Genomic DNA, 21,182 nt, shown 5'->3' on the forward strand with positions numbered 1-21,182 from the left:
TACAGCAGCTACCCCGAGAGTCTATATACATGTTTCATGTAAGCCAGTACCCTCCCCACTCCCCATTGCTCAAACCATTTATCAAACACTTCTTTTGGAATTGTTCGACTATCAGCTACTAGAAAAATATTCTTATATATTCTTATATATTTCTCATATATTCTTAATAGTGAGATTGCACGTTTAAACCCAAGGTATAGATATCTATGTTTACCACACTTGACTCCATATAAGTTTCCCAAAGTCAGTCTTCTTTTATTGGAGAAAGATTTTCCATTATGAAAAATGTTCAAAGGGGTGGGCAGTAGCCTCTAAAGGCAATTATCAAGAGAACATCCAATACTGGTTTCAGCAATGGTAGCATCACTGAAATGAGTATTTAATACCTACAAGATGACCACTTTGAAGCATTTGATTTTGATGAATGTTTGGTTATATTAATTAAAATCATCAGTCATCTGCCCTCAAATATCTGCCTGTCACTCCTTTACAAGATCACAGTCTCTTAGAGCTCTGCACAAAGCATGACTTGAAAACATACACTTCATAGTCACAGTCCCTTTGGATGTAAGCCTTCTGAGTGACAAGCCTTCTTTGTTTATTTGTACAGTGGGTAAAAATTTAAGACAAATCTTAACATATAGTCTAGTATTTAACATACTTTAAGACACCACTGAATCACCACACATGTAAATTTGTTAATTTGGGTAAGTTTAAATTAAAAAATATATATATATTGGATCCGAAAAGACACAAATTTAGAATATAGTAATATGAGCATTTAGTTAATGCACCAATACATATGTAGCCAAATTTAAAATTTTGTTTTTAAAATAAAGTATACATACCAGTGCTTAAATGTTTCCAAAGGGTTTGATAAAAACCACATGATAATTTTAATAACAGTTGTTTTACATATGTATTTTTTAAATTAAGAACATTTTCAATTATGTAGAATTATGTGTCAAATTATGAATTTCTAATTTTCTTTTATAGTTACCTTCTCTATTTTCAACAAAGACCATATATACATGATATACACTTTTCTGTTCTGAAAACTCTGTTACTGTTTTGTGAGTGCAATTTACCACTAAAAAATAGCTATATGATGTACTTGATATGTGAGAATTCCTAGTCATGCCTAGCAGTGTAGGTGGACTCTAGTATCTTTGTGTAACTTGGTGTTTCTGGCCACTATCAACTAATTATTCCAGTAAAAAAAGATGAAAGTGAATTCAGGTTTCTCTATCTTAATTCAGCAATGGAACCTTCTCAGTGTTAAGTTGGATGCAATTTCTTAAATTTCGGCAACATTTACCACTCCCACCTCTAGAAGATGCCAAAAGAGAAATCATAAACATCGTGACCATGAGACCCTATATTAAACACATGGTGGGAACTTTATTGTCTCTGGCTGATGAATGCGTTGTCTTTTGTGTGGCCAATTCATTGTTTTCTGGTATGTCATACTATGTTATTAAGGATTTTTAAGATGGGCTAAAGGCTTTTATTCACTCACTCATTTTCTCTCTTAGGAGAAATCATTATTTTTTTTTTATTTATGTGGCTCTAAAATTATTCTTTGAGATTTTTTTTTTACGACCTAGTTAGTATGTAGCACTTTATTTGTATATATCGTGGTTTAGAAGTTAGAAATCAATCCTTCTGGGGCACCTGGCTGGCTCAGCAGTTAAGCAGCTGACTTCGGCTGAGGTCATGGTTTCATAGTTTGTGGGTTTGAACCCCACATCGAGATTTTTGCTGTCAGCACAGAGCCCACCTTGGATCCTCTGTCCTGTCTCTTTCTCTGCCCCTCCCCCACTGGCATGCACACTCTCTCTCAAAAAATAAAAAATAAACGTAAAAAACAAAACAAAAATAAAGGAATCAATCCTTCCTAGCCTTGCTAGTTAAACAATGAGTTTCATGAGCTCCTCCTTCAGTTTTGACTCTAAGAAACCATGCCATCCTCTTAAGTTACTTTATTTCTCTCTTGACTTAGATAAGAATCTAATGCTGAATCTTTTTAATAGCTTAGGGAAAAAATCATAAAACTTCATTTTTATTACTGCAATTTATAGGTTTCTGTGACACATTCAGTTTAGAAAAAGAAAGCTGGATCATTTGAGAAAATGTTCAAAATCAAAATGAGATAGATCTAGATAACTGCTTTGGTAAAATACTGAAATAGCAGGCACACTTACTTAGTGATTAAGACAAAACATGAGAACAAGGAGTAAGAATCTGGAAACATATTTCCCTTAGTATAATGGAATTACCCTGGGGGCGATTATCCTTACATCCTCACCCAATCCTCTGTGGTTCTTCTGCAGGCTGTGTAGAGAGCAATTTCCTATGCTTCTCATAGGTCTGATCTTAGTTTCTCTACTTACCCACTTTTGGCTTCCTTTACTTTTTCCTTCTCATTCATTGGTCGGTTTCTTATTTTTACAATAGTTTAGGAACTATTTTTGCAATAGTTTAGGAACATCATTACATTGAAATATGGCTTGTCGTATTGTATGTTGGTGTTGGGGGGGGTTCTTAGAGCCAAGGGCTGGATGATCTTTCTGATATTATGGCTCTGAAGCTATTATTTCCGATAAAGTAAGAAATTTTCAGCTCCAGCATCTAACATCTGTTATTAGTTCTCAGCTTCCACTACATGCAGTACTGCTTTCTTCATAAGTATTAGATTTTAAATTTCTGGAGGGCAGAGATGCTTTCATTTGCTTTTCCTCTTAATTATCCTTTCCTTGTGGCTAATGGAAATTTGGTTTTGCATAAAGTAGGTGCTAAGAAACTTACTGAAGGACTTGTCTGCCATTAATACTTCCTCTGAAGTGAAACTTGTATAGTCTATGAGAAAATCCAATTAAGGTATCAAATGAACACAAGACAGTTGCTTGCAGAGTAGTTGGTGAAAATCTTTTCTTTTTCACCATCAGGGTACTTCTGAGCATATTTTTGAGACTTCCAGACTCTTTCCAGAGATCGAGTCATTTTATTGTACCTGTAACTTCCTGGTCCAGTCTGAACCAAGAGGTGGAAAATGGAGTGGATTCAAGAAGTTTCAGCTCACTCCTCTGGCAACTCACATTTGCCATACCAGCTCTGACCTTCAACCCCAGTTTAGTGAAGTGGCTTCTGCCTTATTTCTTTTGCCTGGACAATTATCTTTGTCATTGCCCATAGCATTTTTTTTTCTAGAGCCAGACCATTCCTTGTTCTTATTAATGCCCCTTGAGGCTGGAGTCAGTCTGTGAACAAATGTCAAAATTCACCTCATGCAGACGGACTGTATACCCTTTGAGGATAAATGCCAAGATACAGAATTTCCTGGCAGACTTAGCCTTTGTGCTTTTTAAGACCACACTCATCTTTTGCTAGATTCCCTATCCAGACCTCCTCTCATGAATAGAGACCCATCACTACATCATAGTGGGTCTGTGCCACGTGCTGCAGAGGAGACAGCTTGCAGGTTTTCTGTTGAGTCAGTGCCCAACCATGGCTACCCTGGTCCAGGTAAAGGTATAGTACAAAGCCCAGGCCCTGCAAGTCTGCTCTGTCTCACCATTGCTATTGTTAACCTGTCTCTGTAGGCCTCTATCTACAATGAAGTTGGGTCACTAGCTGCCTGTATTTCTATCAGAGCTAAACTCAAGAGTTTAGGGTATAAAAGATTAGGAAATTCTGATTTTTACCTACACCTCAATCTAGTAACAGGCAAAGTGATAGCAAAAACCTCAATGAGTAAAAGCCAACAGACTTTCTTAAAATAATGATTCCAGGATCATAATCACACAAGCAGATTTGAATATATTCTACATCTTGCCATTACATATAAGCATGTTGAAGCAGTAATGAGCAACACAAATGATGGTGTTTTGTCTCTTTATGCCTCCGTACATGAATATATACAATTGTTATTGAAAAAAGTAGATGTGAGTCACCTGGGTGGCTCAGTCAGTTAAGTGTCCGACTTCGGCTCAAGTCATGATCTCGCAGTTCGTGGGTTCCAGCCCTGCATTGGGCTCTGTGCTGGCAGCTCAGAGCCTGGGAGTCTGTTTTGGATTCTGTCTCCCTCTCTCTCTGTCGTTCCCCCACTTGTGCTCTCTCTCTCTCTCTCTCAAAAGTAAATAAACATTTTTTAAAAAGTAGATGTCTTTTTTTAAAAGAAATGAGGCACAGGGCACCTGAGTGGCTCAGTCGGTTAAGCATCCGACTTCTGCTCGGCTCATGATCTCATGGTTTGTGAGTTTGAGCCCTACATCGGGCTCTGGGCTGACAGCTCAGAGCCTGGAGCCTGCTTCAGATTCCGCATCTCCCTCTGTCTGCCCTTCTGCTGCTTACACTCTGTCTCTCACATTTTCTCAAAAATAAATAAACGTTAAAAATATTTTTAAATAAAATAAAAAAGAAATGAGGCACAAAACACATCTTTATATTCCAATCATTGATTATGTTACCAATAATAACTTTAAGCACCTGGACACTTGAGAGCAATTTACATCAAACTGGTGGTTTTCTGGAGAAACATTTACCATCTGCATAATGTAGGATGAGATTTCCAGCTAATACCTAATTCATATTTGGGGGACATAGTAAGAATGAAAAAGATGTTGCTTACAAAAGGCCTGTTTCTTGACAGTATATGAATAGTGTAACCATTAGTTTGTGTTCCATTGAAATGATCAATAGAGAGCCAAATTTTTTCTACTTATAATTGCCAGCAAGCAGAAATTATGGGCATTATTATTTCTGTCTGAAAATAAAACCTATTTCTGCTGTTCTGTGATTCTGGTTTCTTCATGCTATGTATTAAGTGCTTCCAATCACAACACATAAAAAGGACCATCTTATATCTTATGTTTTCCAAATAAAGTTTGTGTTTGATACAAAATGGACCTTATCAAGAAAATATAGATGTCAGAGATTTTTCCAATGGGACAATGTTTGATCAGAGGCTTCAAAGCAATTTCATGTGATGTGGGAAATTATTATACAAAATGGCAAAGTACTAAGCTATTAATGGCTCAAACAATAATTTTTATTGACTCCACACTAGTAAAACCTATCACCGTGACTGCCACCTGAACCTAAGTTTTCACCCGGCACTCTTTATCTCAGACAAATTTAAAGCATGTTATGTAAGTCAGTCCTGTCTTAGCTTAGTGAGTGTTTTCCAAAATGGTGAACTGACACTAGTATTTGTTTCGTGACCAGGAGAGTCATGCTCACTCACTTCATCATTACGTTTCTCCAGATGGTTTTAATTTTTTTTACTTTTTTTAACGTTTATTTATTTTTGAGACAGAGAGAGACAGAGCATGAATGGGGGAGGGGCAGAGAGAGAGGGAGACACAGAATCTGAAACAGGCTCCAGGCTCCGAGCTGTCAGCACAGAGCCCGACGGGGGGCTCGAACTCATGGACCGCGAGATCGTGACCTGAGCTGAAGTCAGACGCTTAACTGACTGAGCCACCCAGGCGCCCCTCCAGATGGTTTTAAACAGAAAAACTCTGGTGAAGAAAGAGACAAGCTACCAGGGTCCATCTGCTTTGGTTCCCAGCTCGTTTATTTTTATTGATTTTACATTATGGCCAATTAATGTGTTTCGTTTATAATGTTCTCTTTTTTATTCAGGAGGATGCCTGTACCCATTGTAGCTTCTCCGGCACTCACACTCCAAATGACAGCAGCTGGTAGGGGGTCACCAAAGCAACGTGCTAATTCCAATTGTCATGATGCGTTGAGTTCTTAGAGCTTCAAGCCAGTTCCCCTTTTCCTCAGGAGGAGAAAGAAAGAATGAAAGAGAGAAAGAGAGAAAGACAGACACAGAGTTCCTTTTCCTTGAACTGTTGTTATGCCAAAATAGGAAGTTAAGAACAAGGGAGGCTTCTGGGTTCATGCTGTGATTTAAGAAAAGGAAATAGTTCCCACAGGAAAATCACATACTATTATGTTTGGGCATTGCATGTTAGGAAACAAAGAGGCTAGATATTTTTTTTCCAGAGAGGCAAATGGAACAGTAAAGGGATACAGCTATAGTTTCTATTCTCTAGTCTCTTCAGAGAGAAAAGAACTGTGTGTAGTTTTGTGAGTGTTCACATGTATTTGTATCTTCTTAGTGGCACTGACATGCACACTTCTAGTTTTTGTATTTAATTTCTGTATTTGTGTCCAAAACTGATTTTTTTTTGAAAGATCAGTTAGTTGTTAAATAAAGCTTAGAATAATTTACTTGTTTATTGTGATGGCTATGGAGTGTAGTTTTCAAGTTTGGGTATTTGAATTCATTTTAGAAAAAATTTACAAAATATTGTTATCAAGCGTAGCTATTTAATCTAGTTGTTTTAAAGGGTTAACTGTGTACCAAAAAAATGTCTTTTACTTTATTTTTTTTCATCAGTCATTAACATAGCTGCCATGCTGTGATTTTCTCCTTTATGACTTTCTTTAAATAGACGTACCAAAAGAAATGTTATGTGAGTCAGTCAGTCGAAAGCCTTCTTTCTTGTTCCATAATTAAACAATGCCATTCTTAAAGACAGAAAAATATCTCTTTTAGGAATTTGCTCTTAAAAAAAATACCTTTTATTTGAACAAAACGCAATCAATGCAAAAAATGGCAGTTTGAGACTTTATTGTATGGATGATTGTCTCTTTTTTTTTTATTTCCTTAGTGTAAGAGTGGCTTCTTTCACTGATCTACCTCAAAATCCTGAATAAAACATAACCTGTTTTATTTTTCTAATCTCTAAATAAAGATAATACTTATCATATAGGATATTTTGAAGAATAAAATGTTAATGATATTCAATTATTTCAATTAAAGTACAGCGGCTCTCTGAAATAAGGATATTCACATATCAGCTGTTCTGTACTCCAAATCATGTTTTGTCTTGCTTTTCAATTATTTACTCTGTTTTTGATAAAAATGAAGAGTCCGTGATGATTTACTAGATGCAAAGATCCAATTATTAGTTCACTGTAATAGAAATGTCTGGATGTACTAAATTTTTATGTAAGTGACTTGAAATTTTTTCATTGTACTGATATTGTAAAAGCTCATTTAAAAACAAATATTGACAAATGTTTCTAAGCAATAGAAACAACACACCTAAAGAGTAGAATTTAAAACTCTAATAGGAAAAGCTGGCCAAGCCCCATTCATGTAGCAGTTAGAGATTTGTCCTCATCTTTTCTGTCCTATATTCAATTCTGTCTTTTCAAACTCACCCTCACCTAAACTGACTTGCCTGTCTTAGATCATACACATGAACAATTATTCAAGAGTGGGTCTGTGTTGATACCTTCACCATGTAGTGAAGGATGAAGGTGGAATAGAAAAAGAGCTGTAATAATCCCCATAATTAAAAAACCAGACTCCATCTCCTTCTTACCACCCCTGACGGTGTCATCTGAATAACACGAGCACCTCCCCACTCCCACTCCCCCCATCTAGGCTCCCTTTCTTGACTCTTCTGGAAAGTCATAAGAAAAGAAAATAGGGGCGCCTGGGTGGCTCAGTTGGTTAAGCGTCCGACTTCGGCTCAGGTCGTGATCTCGCGGTCCGTGAGTTCGAGCCCCGTGTCGGGCTCTGTGCTGACAGCTCAGAGCCTGGAGCCTGTTTCAGATTCTGTGTCTCCCTCTCTCTCTGACCCTCCCCCGTTCATGCTCTGTCTCTCTCTGTCTCAAAAATAAATAAACGTTAAAAAAAAAAAAAGAAAAGAATATAAAGGACAATAAGAAAATGAGAAGATAAAGTAGAGCACAGAATTAAGGCAAAAGATGGAAAGCTGTCTCTTGAGGAGTTCTTACCCACTGGAAGTGTGGGCAGCAGAATGAGGACAACCAAAAGAATTCAAAGGTGGCTTTGTCACTGTAGCTACAGAGACCAGGTATAGAGGCAGACCACATGGTTTCTAACCCTGGATTTACTGCTCCAGCTCTGCCACCTCTAGCAAATTATCTAACCTCATCCGCAAATTAATGACAATAATAGCCCGACCTCAGAGAGCTGCGAGGCTTAAATGAGATAATATATATAAAGCACCTATCAGAGCGCAATTAGTAAATGCTACCCTTATTATTGTACCTCAGTCCACAAGCATTGTACAAATCACAAAACTACCTATCTACAAATATTGATGACTTCCCTCAAAAGCCTAAGTTACCAAAGGAGAGCCTGACTCCAAGAGTAAAAACCTGTTTTCATCATGTTTCAATGGCGACTCCATCTCAAAAGGCCACAATAAGCCAACTCGGACATATCACTGGCACAAGGTTAGTCTTTCAACCTAAGGTAACAGTGGTAGCCATCTAGAGGTAAGGATTCTTATTCTGAGGTTCAGAGACATTCCAACACTCAGGCCTTCAGGAACTTGTGATTTTCTTCGAGAGAGGGGCGTTAGCCTTTCACCAATTTCCAATGATATCCAGAATGTTAATAAATTTGTCTGCCATCTTTACTTTAAAGAATTTACAAAGGAAATTAGCTATGTTACCATATCCAACAGGCAGGCATGAATACCAGTTGATACATGCAGCAGGGTTTCTCTGGCCGCACTCCAGGTTCCCACCTTGATTCTGAAAACCCTAGAGTTAGCTAGGGAGGTAAGAACAGGTGATCTGCTCTGGTTTGAATAGGTCTGATCTTGGAATGTTTCTTTTTCCCTCAAATAACCCTTTCCATCTACAGTGTTATGGGTACTCACATAGTGTAGGTATTCAGGCCCCATGCAAAATCCACCTGCTCCAGCTGTGAAATGGGCTGTGCGACTTGCCAGGTCCACCACAGGTACAAAGAAGTATAAGGCCAGCTACCCAAATGCCTGATTTGCCATTTTAAGAAAGAGCTAGTATAATTTAATCCATAATTACTACCTAGGATTCAGAAAAGGGTTTCTCCATTTGCCACCTGCTTTTTGATCCTGGAACAATTGTCATATAGTTTTCCAAGTACTTCATCCTGAAGTAAAAGCCAGTCATGTCTAAATTTACATATGTTGGATTATTTGCAAATGGCACCTCAAGAAATCCTATTTTATAAGCTATCTGAGATGTAAGAATCCCTTCACTCTTTGGTATAATCTCTTCGAAGCCATTTTTTTTTCTTCTTAAAATAAGGATGTTTTCTTCTTAAAAAAGAAAAATCTGAAAAGAAATTAAACTCCTTCACATTGAATCCAGTACTATCACCTAAGAGATTTAAATAAATCCTGAATTTGACAAAATTCATTTTTACTATTATCAGTGATCATCATGTAAAACGTGGCAGCGAACCCAGTGCTGGGACTAGTTAAAACATTTTCTTAAATAAGTTTTTGCTATACTTCCTATATATTTTTCTGGTAGCAAGTTACAAAGGTTTTGATTAAAAAGTATTTCCAGGCTTTCGTATGACACAGAAGTTATTAAAATTACACATTTGTCTGGGTACTTCCTAAAGTTAACGTATATGTGCACAAGAGCATCATATGGAATATGTGTATTTTTAAATACAAGACAATTCCATTAAAAGGTGAGAGGAATATGTAACATCTGGGATACAACAAAGTGCAGGACATGTGCGCGCTATTTCTGGTGCTCCCGCTTCTAAAAGTATAACGTGAGGGCTGCAGTTAGACTACGTCAATCTCAGTTTCATTCACGACCTCCAGGACCATAACCTCATCCCTATCTTTCCAATTGGCTTCACTGACCTGAGCTCAGATACGCTGTCGGAAATCGGGGCATGCCGATGCTGAGTGAGCTGTGTGTGGGGTCTACAATTTATCCAAACCAGGTGACTTGGGAAATTTGGATTCTTTAACAAATGCAAAAGTCCAGTTCATTCTCTTTTTCCTCTTTGATTGTTTAGTGTTTTGTTAATAGTGCTTGACACAGTAAGATCTACACTACACCTTCACGTTATTTTCTCTTGCAAGTCTTCAGCCCCTACTGTTTCGTCTGTCAGCTAATTAAACACATGAACCTGTGAGGAAGCTACTGTGAAATCCACCCTGCTCACAAAGAGGATTTCTCAATAGGCCTGATGTCGAATGCGTTTAAGGTGCACAGCATAACATCCTCAGGAAGAAAAATACATCTACTCACAAGCTGCCAACTGATATTCATGATTGCTTCCAACTGGACGCTGGCATTTTAATCATTTATCACAGACATTTGTGGGGAAAAAAGCTTGGGTTTCCCAGAACAGGTTGAACAATCCACTAAAATATTGTATCCCCGAAAGATGTGTGCATGGGTTTTTTATTTTTTATTTTTTTAATGTTTTATTATTTATTTTTGAGAGTGAGAGAGACAGAGCACAAGCAGGAGAGGGGCAGAAAGAGAGGGAGACGCAGAATCCAAACTGGGCTCCAGGCTCTGAGCTGTCAGCACAGAGCCCGACATGGGGCATTAACTCGTGAACCGTGAGATCGTGATCTGAGCTGAAGTCGGCCACTTAACTGCCTGAGCCACCCAGGTCCCCCTGAGCATAAGTTTTTTTAAAGTGGGAACTGACTTCTTAATACAAACAAACAAACAAACAAAAGCAACTAAACTAAAAATGCTACTATGTAAAATTGAAGCAGAAAATATATATTCAAATTATATCTTTAACATAAATATTTATTTATATCTTTAACATAAATACTTGTTTTTCATGTCTTTCCAAAAAACGTATGTGGTTAACTCCATGACCTAACTTTATTAACAGTGTCCTTTGTGGCTCTGCTATTAAAACCAATCTATGTGCTTTCAGGTGTAAGAGTGAAAGTATGATTAGTATGTACATAAATATTTACTCTCTGCTACAAATGTAATTAATTAGATCTAGTACACAAATTTTTTTGCATGCTATAAATCACCTTTGATTTCAACACACTGTACTACACAAACCTTAGTAAACTAAATGCTATTTGACTTATCATTGCTAAATAATTGAATAAAGAGAAGAGCTAGGTAAATGGTGTGGAAAAAATATCTAACATCACTCTTATCAAAATGAAAGTTGTTTTGAAAATGAAACACAATTTCAGCTTTTGTAGCTAGTGCAATCATTTTCTTACCTTTATTTCAGTAAAACACTTTCCCCCTACAATCTACACATATACACAATCTGCAGTGTAACTGTCCTTGTGATGCCTCAATTCCCACAAATGATTTTTTTCTTTTAATTATCTAGCTTTACTTTTGGACATAGAACAATTGATTCTACATGTCATCAGCCAAGCTCAAAGCACATGTGCATGTCTTATTATATAATATCATGAATTTGGGAAGTGCCTGGGAGTTAAGTACTAAAAGGTAAAATTACTCTTGTTGATACTAATAACAAATCTATCATTGAAAATTACAAGTATATAGTACTGTGTTTTGGGTCTTGGGGCATCAGATCTATGAGGGTTTTTGTAATACCTTATTTTACTCAATAATATATCCTGAATATGCTTCAATATAGATCGGAAAGCTTTCAGATCTGGGGCGTAGAGTGAATCTTTCATTTGTTTGTGTTGGAAACAGTTAAGACACTGTTAGGGATTATAAATTTTGAGTTTTCGTTTTCAGTTTCTTGGGCATTTGGGAGATGTACTGTCCTTTTTTATTGAAATTCCCATCATGTCTCATGCAGAGTTGAACTACACCCTGCAAGATCTCAATACATTCTAGAGGAGTGGTTATTAATGAAAGAAATCACTCCCCAGGCATACATATTATGGGAAAATCATAAAGAAATAGGGGGGAATCTCCTTGTTTGTATTACATTTCACAGTGAATATTTTCACTGTTGAATAGTCTTACCTTGTGAATTGATTGATTTTTAGGTGATCATGGGATTTTTCCCACTTCTATTACTGACCTATATTACCTGGTACATTATGAAAATAAAGTGTGACTTGACTAGAGTCTGTTAATAGGAACCTAATATCCCAGATGAGCTTTTAGGGACTTGTACCTTAAGTTCACCTGAGGCATTTTTTACAGAATTATAACTTAATACGGCAAGCAAAGACCTGGATTCCTAGTTAAGTATAGGAAAACTAGCTCTTTCCTAATACTAATATTCCCGCACCTCTCTATCTGCTATTAACCAAGCTTTGGCGCCATCCAAGGAAATGAAAGGAAATAAGATGAGTTATAAGTGCCTAGGTGCCTACAGAAAAGATTCACTCGAGTCTCACAATATTATGAAGAAATCTTCTAAACTGAACACCCCCAAGTGACTCATTTTCTTGACGAAAATACTTTGTATGACTCCTGTAGTTAAACTCAGCCCACTTTCCAGTTATTCTCACTTGCCTATCTTTCCATTGTGATTCTAATCCCCAATTACTTACATTTACATCTGCTAATAGAAAACTTCTAATTTCCTAAACTCTTAGTAATTTAACAGTCATTAGAGATGACTCTGGGTTAAGGTAACAGGAAATTCTAGAGAGGAGGTATAAATTATCACTGTGTAAAGGCAAGCAACAAATTGTCTATTGTGTGCATGTATATCTCGCCTCAAGAAAATATATTTTACATAATATTTATAATATTTAAGCATCCACTATATGTAACTACTGAATTACATGCTTTGAATGCATTATTTCATTGAGTCTCATACAACCCAGTGAGTTAAGAATAACCATTTTTCCCATTTTGCAGACGAGGAAACTGATACTCTACATTTACCTGTGGATTAATCCCAGTAGAATCATCTGGAGGGCACTGATGGAATCCAGAATCTCTTAGGTACAAGCCAGCTTCCCAGATGATTGTGATACATACTAAATTAAGAATCACCCATGTAATGGATTTTAAATTTAATATCTTATTATATATCTATACATATCTTCATACTAATTCCAATACATATTTATAGTGACCTGTATTGCCATCATTGAAAGCTGAGTAAATAGCGCTCATCTGGTGATCTTTTAAAGCCAATGCATCATTGGAGATGATTTGATATTCTCCTTGTGAAAAGCAATGATACCAAAGCCAGTGCTTGGTTTATAAGGCATTCTATGAGGCTAGGAGGCACAGATGTTCCATGAATGACTCACTCAAGTGGAAAGCCTCCAATTTGTGGCAAGGGCAGAAACTCTTTAACTAAAATAAATAGATTAGATAGATAGATAGGTGATAGATAGATAGATAGATAGATAGATAATAGATCTACTTCCCACAGAACCGCCTATGTTTCAGATACTGTACTAGATCTAGATCTCAGGAGTACATGTTGATAAGAACAATCCCTGGGAGAAGCAGGTTGAGTGCAGTGGACTCCATGAGTTGACAATGTGCTGCTGACAATCTGGGAAGACCAATGAGGCTAGATTATGAAAGACAGAATACCAGAGAGGAAAAAGCTTCACAGAGAAATTACTCAAAAGATCTTCAGAGGGCCCCCCTTGAGTATTAACTGGAGGACTAATCGCCACTTGTATGTAAAGAAACTGCCCAAGGTTAAAGAGAGACCCACCTGAAAGGATTAGAGGAAGCAATATTCAGCACTCACACCAGGCCAGAAATAGTGCCTGTTCTTACCAGTCAAATGGGAAAGCTTCATAATTCATGAAGTGTTGAATGGACACTATTGTCTCAATCGTGAGGAATAAAGAGCACTAAGCTTGCTTTAATTATGAATCTTAAACTAGACCCAAAAGACCAAACTGGCTCCAAGTAATATAAGCACATGCAATAGCAAAGCTCTAGAATACAGGGCTGTTGTATTCTATAGGAATACAACAATATTCAGCACTCAGCAAGGTCGAATTCACAATGTCTGGAACTGATTAAACATTTCCAGGTATGCAAAGAAGTAGGCAAATATAATCCATAATATGGAGGAAAATAAATCAATCCAAACTGAACAAGAACTGACACAGACGTTAGAATTACCGGACATAGACATTGAACAGTTGTGTCTTACATTACTGTACCATAGCTGTATCCCATAACTGGAATACCATACAGTTACCATGACTGTATTCCATGTATTCAATAGCTAGAGGAACACGTGCGTGGTTAAATACAAACATAGAAGAAACAAAAGGAGATCCAAACTGAACTTATAGACATGAAAATTCAATATGTACAATGAAAACCATACTGAACAGAATAACAGCAGATGATACACTACAGAAGGAAAAACTAGTATGCTTAGTGCATACAGAAACTGTCCAAACTGAAGCAGAGAGAGGAAAAAAAAGACTAAGAAAAATTTAACAGACCACTGGTGGCCTGTGGAAAAAAATAAAGCACCCTAATAAACATTCAATCGGAGTTCTCAAAGGAGGGAAGGAGAATGGTAAGTAATATTAAAAGAAACAATAGCTGTTCCAAAAAACTGTTCCAAATTTGATGAAAATTATAAGATAGCAGATTAGAAAGCTCAATGAACTCCAAGCAAAAGAAACATGAAGATAACTACAGCAGGGCACATCATAATCAAACAGCTCAAGATCAGTGATAAAAAACCAGAGAGAAAAGATATATACAAAGGAACAAACATAAGATGGCAGATTTCTTGTCAGAAACAATGTAAACAAGAAGATAATGGAGCTATATCATCAAAGCGATGAGAAAAAACTTTTAAAAAATTTTTTGTGAACGTTTATTTATTTTTGAGAGACAGAGAAACAGAGCGTGAGCAGGGGAGGGGCAGAGACAGAGAGTGACACAGAATCTGAAGCAGGTTCCAGGCTCCAAGCTGTCAGCACAGAGCCTGAACCAGGGCTTGAGCTCATGAACCGTGAGATCATGACCTGAGCTGAAGTCAGCTGCTTTACTGACTGAGACACGCAGTTGCCCCAGAAAAAAACTTTTAATGTCAATCTAGAATTCTACACCCAGTGAAACTGTCTTTCAAAAAAGAAGGTAGAATAAAGATTGTTTTCAGTTATACAAAAGCTAAAAAATTCATTGGCAGCAGATATGCACCACAAGAAATGTTAAAGGAAGTCTTTCAGACAAAAGGAAAAGAGTTTTACGGTATAGGAAGCAGAAAACTAATAGAACTACAAGAAATAGACTAATCCATAATTATAGTCAGAAATTTAAACATCCCTCTGTGAATAATTGTAAGGTGAGGAAGCAGTAAATCAATAAAGATTTAGAAGACTTGAAATATACTATCAGTGAGCTTGACCTATGGATATTTATAAAATACTCCACTCAAAAACAACAGAATACACATTATTTTCTAATGAACACATAACATTTACCAAGATAGAGCATTTTCTAGGCCATAAGACAAGTCTCAATAAATTTTATTTTATTTTTAATTTTTTAAATGTTTATTTATTTTTGAGAGTGATAGAGCATGAACAGGGTAGGGACAAACAGAGAGGGAGACACAGAATCTGAAGCAGGCTCTAGGCTCTGAGCCATCAGCACAAAGCCCGACACGGGACTTGAACCCACAAACAACGAGATCATGACCTGAACCGAAGTTGGATGCTTAACCGAATGAGCCAATCAGGTGCCCATCAATAAATTTTAAATAATTCAAATGAAAGTATTTGTCTGACCACAATGGAATTAATTTAGATATCAATAGTTAAAAGATATCTTTAAAATCTCGAAACATTTGAAAACTAAATAACACACTTTTAACAAAACCATGGAGGGCCAAAGAAAACATGAAAAGTAAAATTAGCATTTCTAACTACAAAGGAAAACATGCCATATCAAAACCTATGGGATGCAGCTAGAGTAGTTGGCAAACTATAGTTTGTGAGCCAAATTCTGCCCATCAGCTAAATTTGTGAATAAAGTTTTACTGGAACACTACACTAAATTTACAACTACACTAAATTTTTACATACTATCTATGGCCACTTAAGCTACAGTGGAAGAATTGAGTAAATGAGGTTGAGACCATAGAGCATGCAATGGCTAAAATACTGACTATCCAATATTATTATGAAAAAAAATTGCTGAATCCTGACTTAGAGAAATTTATAGAATTAAATGTCTATATGGGGACAGTCTCGTAGACCAGAAATGAACTTTGTGAACATTTTCATACAGGGCGCCTGGGTGGCTCAGTTGATTAAGTGTCAGACTCTTGATTTCAATTCAGATTTCTCGTGATTTGTGAGATCAAGGCCTGTGTCAGGCTCTGTGCTGACAGTGCACAGCCTGCTTGGGATTCTCTCTCTATAGATATAGATATAGATATAGATATAGATATAGATATAGATGATATAGATAGACATAGGCATAGACATATATGTCTATCTATATGTGTCTCTCTCTCTCTCTCTCTCTCTCTCTCTCTCTCTCTCTATATATATATATATATATATATGTGTGTCTCTCTCTTTCTGCCCCTCCCTCAGTCATGTGCTCCCTCTCTCTCTCTCAAAATAAATAAATAAACATTTAAATAAACGCCATTTCCTCTACACTATATTGGTCATTTTTGGTACATATATTATTTTTACAAAATTGGAATCACACTATACATATGTATGTACATACATATATATTTTTGAAATGTTTACTTTGAAATGTTTTTTGAAAGCTATATAGAATTCCATCATATAGATGTATCATTGCATTTTTTAATTCCTTATTCTTGATTATAACCTCCACTGAAGACAACAATGATCTTTTGATGATAGTTTGGAATTGTGATAAAATCAAACGTCATTCATGGTCAAAACTGAACTAAGAAACATCAAACAAATAAATTCTTTTGTATGTGAAACAGTGTGGTCTATCTGAAAGAGCACTAGACTAAGAAAAGGTAAATCCAGATTTTATTTCTAATTTTGACAGCCAGCATCTCCCTGCATGTATCTGGTATCTGAAAGCCACTTTCCCTAACCAAAATATAGTCAATGTCTCCTCATCAGAATCCCTTTTGTCAGAGATATCTGGGCCATACCCTACAGATTCTGATTCAATTACTCTAAGGCAGGTGAGTCTCAGGAGTTTGCATTTCCAATGTCCTCTATGTTTTAAATGTTTTGTGGCAATAAACTTGTGGGCAGATATTGGGTACAATTGGAATAAGTAGTCTTCAGGATTATTTCTAAGTCTGAAGTCCTATGATTCTGTAAAGGCAATGAAGAAAAATGAATATTCCACATCACTTCTAATCAGTTTCTAATGATTACAGCTACAGCTGATTAGAGTAAAAAGATTCATTTCAAATTAAGAAATAATTGAAATAATGAAAATAAGAGTCCTCAATATCAAGTAGTTAGTGCAAGCAGCAATAAATAAAAGATAATTCCATTGTCCACTGCTCTACAATTCTTTAGAATATAGATAATTTTCCATTCTTTCCTTTAGGAAAGAAGAAAAAGAAAAAGATGAACTTGTTCGGAATTCTGTGTACTTTGCCCTTTAGAACTAGATCGTGTTACTGAAAGTAATAGGGATCCCAGCACATTACAATATATAAATATCAGAACCTGAATATAAATGTGCAGCGTATCTTTGGCCTTTGGGATATTAAAATGCTTGATGAGCCATGGACACACATTAAGTTAAAAAAAAAAAAAAGGTGGCCCTTCTAAGTTATGTTATGAAACCACCAAGAAAGAACAATGTCTTATTTGATGTTCTCTATAGCACATAGTATACGTTGAAGTTCAATAGTCATCCAATAAAAAACGCTAATAACATTTATGATCATGAATTAAATTATGCTGAAAGCTAATACTTCAGTGGTAGGTAATAATAGGAAAGTAGACATAACTTTGATAATATACAATATTCTGTATAAATCTTTTTGCATCTCATGTTTTTATTTGTACTTTGTTATATAATGAACTCATTTAATCTGCGAAATGAGTTTTTATCTATATTTTCTTTAACTTGCTAAACTTACACATCAGTTCATGTACAAACTCATTTGTTCATGCATTTATTTAGTAATCACTATGTGAAAAGTACTTCCAGACACACACACATCAAAAAAACAAGCCTACCCTTTTCCCACAGATTGTCTTCACTTCTTTTTTCTCTTTCCTTCAAACATCCAAAATGTTTTTAAAAAATGTACTTCCCACCCCTTGTCCCATTGGCCATTTTTCTATACATGCTAAGAAACTTCTACATCTCCAGGCCACAAGGCATTGCTTTCACTATCTTACCTGTGACCATCACACTTCCATCTTCTTTCCCAAAACAGTTTTATTATCTCCTGCTACAGACCTGTCTACTCTGACGTCCAAGATAATCCCCATGGACATTCACCCTTTCCCTGGTGTCAGGCTTCTCATAAACTAGTATTCTGTTATGGACAGCCTTATTTATCCCCACTTCCTTTTATTCAACGCTCACTTCCATCAAGAAAACTTCCCCAAAGTGGACACTTGCAAATGCAGTCACATCTCTTCCAGGTCTTTCTCCACTCTGACAGATTGGTGTGTCCTATAGCCTTCAGTAAGTGCGATAATGATATGGATATGACCATGCTTATTAATACATTGAGAGCCTACTTTGTATAGGACGTCATGAGAATCTTAGGATATCAAGAGGTAAAACACAACCTTTGAGAAAAACCTCAAAATCTACTTGGGGGGTATGACAAGAGATGGATAACAATACTACAGCTAAGTCCAATATAGTAGAATAGAAAGAAATGCACAGGAGAGTCAAAATTTACTCAGATACACTGCACTGTGCATTCATGTGCAGACACACACACGCACACATTTTTTCTTTAGCTGATTTCATCATGTTCTAGTACTTCTGTTTTCACTCAGTAGCAAAAATGTTTTTCTTTTTTTTTTTTTTTAATTTTTTTTAAACGTTTTTATTTATTTTTGAGACAGAGAGAGACAGAGCATGAACGGGGGAGGGTCACAGAGAGAGGGAGACACAGAATCGGAAACAGGCTCCAGGCTCTGAGCTGTCAGCACAGAGCCCGACGCGGGGCTCGAACTCACGGACTGTGAGATCATGACCTGAGCCGAAGTCGGACACTCAACCGACCGAGCCACCCAGGTGCCCCCAAAAATGTTTTTCAAAATTAACTTGCCAATTTAATGTAACTCAGTCTTTTCCGATTTCACACTAGGTAAGCGCTGTTCGGGTAGACTTACTATTCAGATGCGAGGGTGTTCTGTCTTCTTTTCATGCCTCCCCCGTGGTATCTGATCACAGAAGAAGGTTTTGCAATCCCTCGGCAGCAGGAGAGGGGCTCATGCTTCCATGTAAATGTCACGCCTGGCTTTCTGACCTATCGCTGAGCTCAGCTTCTGGTTTAGAGGACTTGGCCTCGCTCCTGTGGCAGTGACTAAGAGCAACATTGCCATGGAGTGGGCAATGCTAACAATTGGTTCTAGAGAGCTGGTTTCTTCTTCCTCACTGACGAGACACCCACCCTGACTCATGATGACACAGCTGACACTGAGACTCATCAAAGTCCTCCTTCTGTCCCCCACTTTAAGTGGTTGCCTTAAGGTTTCTTAGGGACCCTGATTCAATATCAGATTCCTTTTGCTCACCCTATGGTGTCACAAACAAAATCCTGGGAAGCAATTACATTTACACAGGCCATGGACAGACAAGAGAGGAATCAAGGGGGAAGAGTTGGGGGAGAAAGGAGCGGGAGGCTGACTGGGAGGTAATTAAGTTTGATTATTGTGGGGTTAGAAGAAGGAAGTTACAAGATATAAGTAGGGGCCACATCATAAATAGCCCTGTATTCTTTGCTAAGGAGTTTAGAATTTATCCTAAATACCATGATTTCCAACAAAAAAGTAACCTGGCCCACAAGCACAAGGGGAAACTGAAGCTCAGGGTGAAAATTACAGGTTGTTAGTTAGTGAGAGAGGAGAGGCTGAAATGACACAGACAGGGAGATCCCTTGCTCCAGGACAGGACTAAGGTCGCATTACTCAATGGCCATTTACTTTATGGCCATTTTTCTATACATGCTAAGAAACTTCTATATCTCTGTAGAGATTATCACTGTATTATCAATACTTGAAACAGCAGATTTTTTTTTTTAATTTTCTTGAATGAGTGTCATAAGCGATGGAGGCAAAAAATTCCATCAAAAATCCTAAAGAGATTGCTCCTTCAGCCTTTCCCTGGGAAATCGGCTCTAGATCAGAGAAACAATGAACTTTATGAAAATAGGAATAAACTCAGATTCATGTTAAAGACTTATTAATTCTCCAATTCTTTCTATACTCCTTTCCAGTGTAAAAAGTCACATCATGGGGGCGCCTGGGTGGCTCAGTCGGTTAAACATCCCATGCTTGATTTTGGCTCAGGTCATGATCTCACAGTGGTGAGATCGAGCCCTGCACCAGGCTCCACACTGAGCTGAGTGCGGAGCCTGCTTAAGCTTCCCTCTCTCCCTCTCTCTCTCTCTCTCACTCCCTTTCTCTCTCTCTCAAAAAAAAAAGTCACATCCTGTAATACTCTGGGTTTTCTGATTAAAGACCCGAATGGTTGCAGCACTAAGGAAAAAGGGCTTTATTCCACTGGTAGTTTTAGTCCTTTGGAAGATCCTTTGAATTGTTTGCTGTCAGCACATGTAACCTGTTGAAGCCACTTCAGAACACAGCTGCCTTGCTCAAGGTTGGAATCAAACCTCTCTCCTCCTAAAGTATAATTTTAATTGTGTAGCAAGTGGAGCTTTCCAAAATGAGTGTGCAGAGAAGTCCCTCTACTGCCCATTAAGTCATGTTATTCTTAGTATCATCAGTTTTCATGCTGAGGGATTACAGGTTGAAACAACCTTATGAAACACTTTGGTTATTTTAGTAACAATGTACAGGGTCATGTAATTTCATTTGAATTTCTTTTGGGGCTTAATCATTAAATTTCAAATATTAAAAACATCTAGGGAAAATGTATGCTGAATCTCAGTGTCATCATTTAACCATTGAGGTATCTAAATCATGGTAGTGAAGTTTAGAGCTTAAACACTCCCCAAAATATTCCAAACTCCCTTTCTTCCTGCAACCAAATGTCTGGCGTTTTAGACACATCTTTTTGTTTCATTGTTGCAAGAGCCTATATGGTAGCTATTGTTAACTCCATTTTACAAGCAAGGAAGGCAAGGAAACAGTCTCAGAAGGTTTCCATAACCTATCCAAAGTAGCAGCCTCTAAGAAAACCCCCAGCATCACTGTTTTGGCAGCTCCACTATCCTGTGGAATAAATGGCACTTTATTGCTTACTTATTGTTATGAGCACTGCTGTTTTTCTGCTCTGAGCATCTA

The sequence above is a fragment of the Panthera uncia genome (genome assembly GCF_023721935.1).
Source record: "Panthera uncia isolate 11264 chromosome A1 unlocalized genomic scaffold, Puncia_PCG_1.0 HiC_scaffold_17, whole genome shotgun sequence".
Taxonomy (NCBI): Eukaryota; Metazoa; Chordata; class Mammalia; order Carnivora; family Felidae; genus Panthera; species Panthera uncia.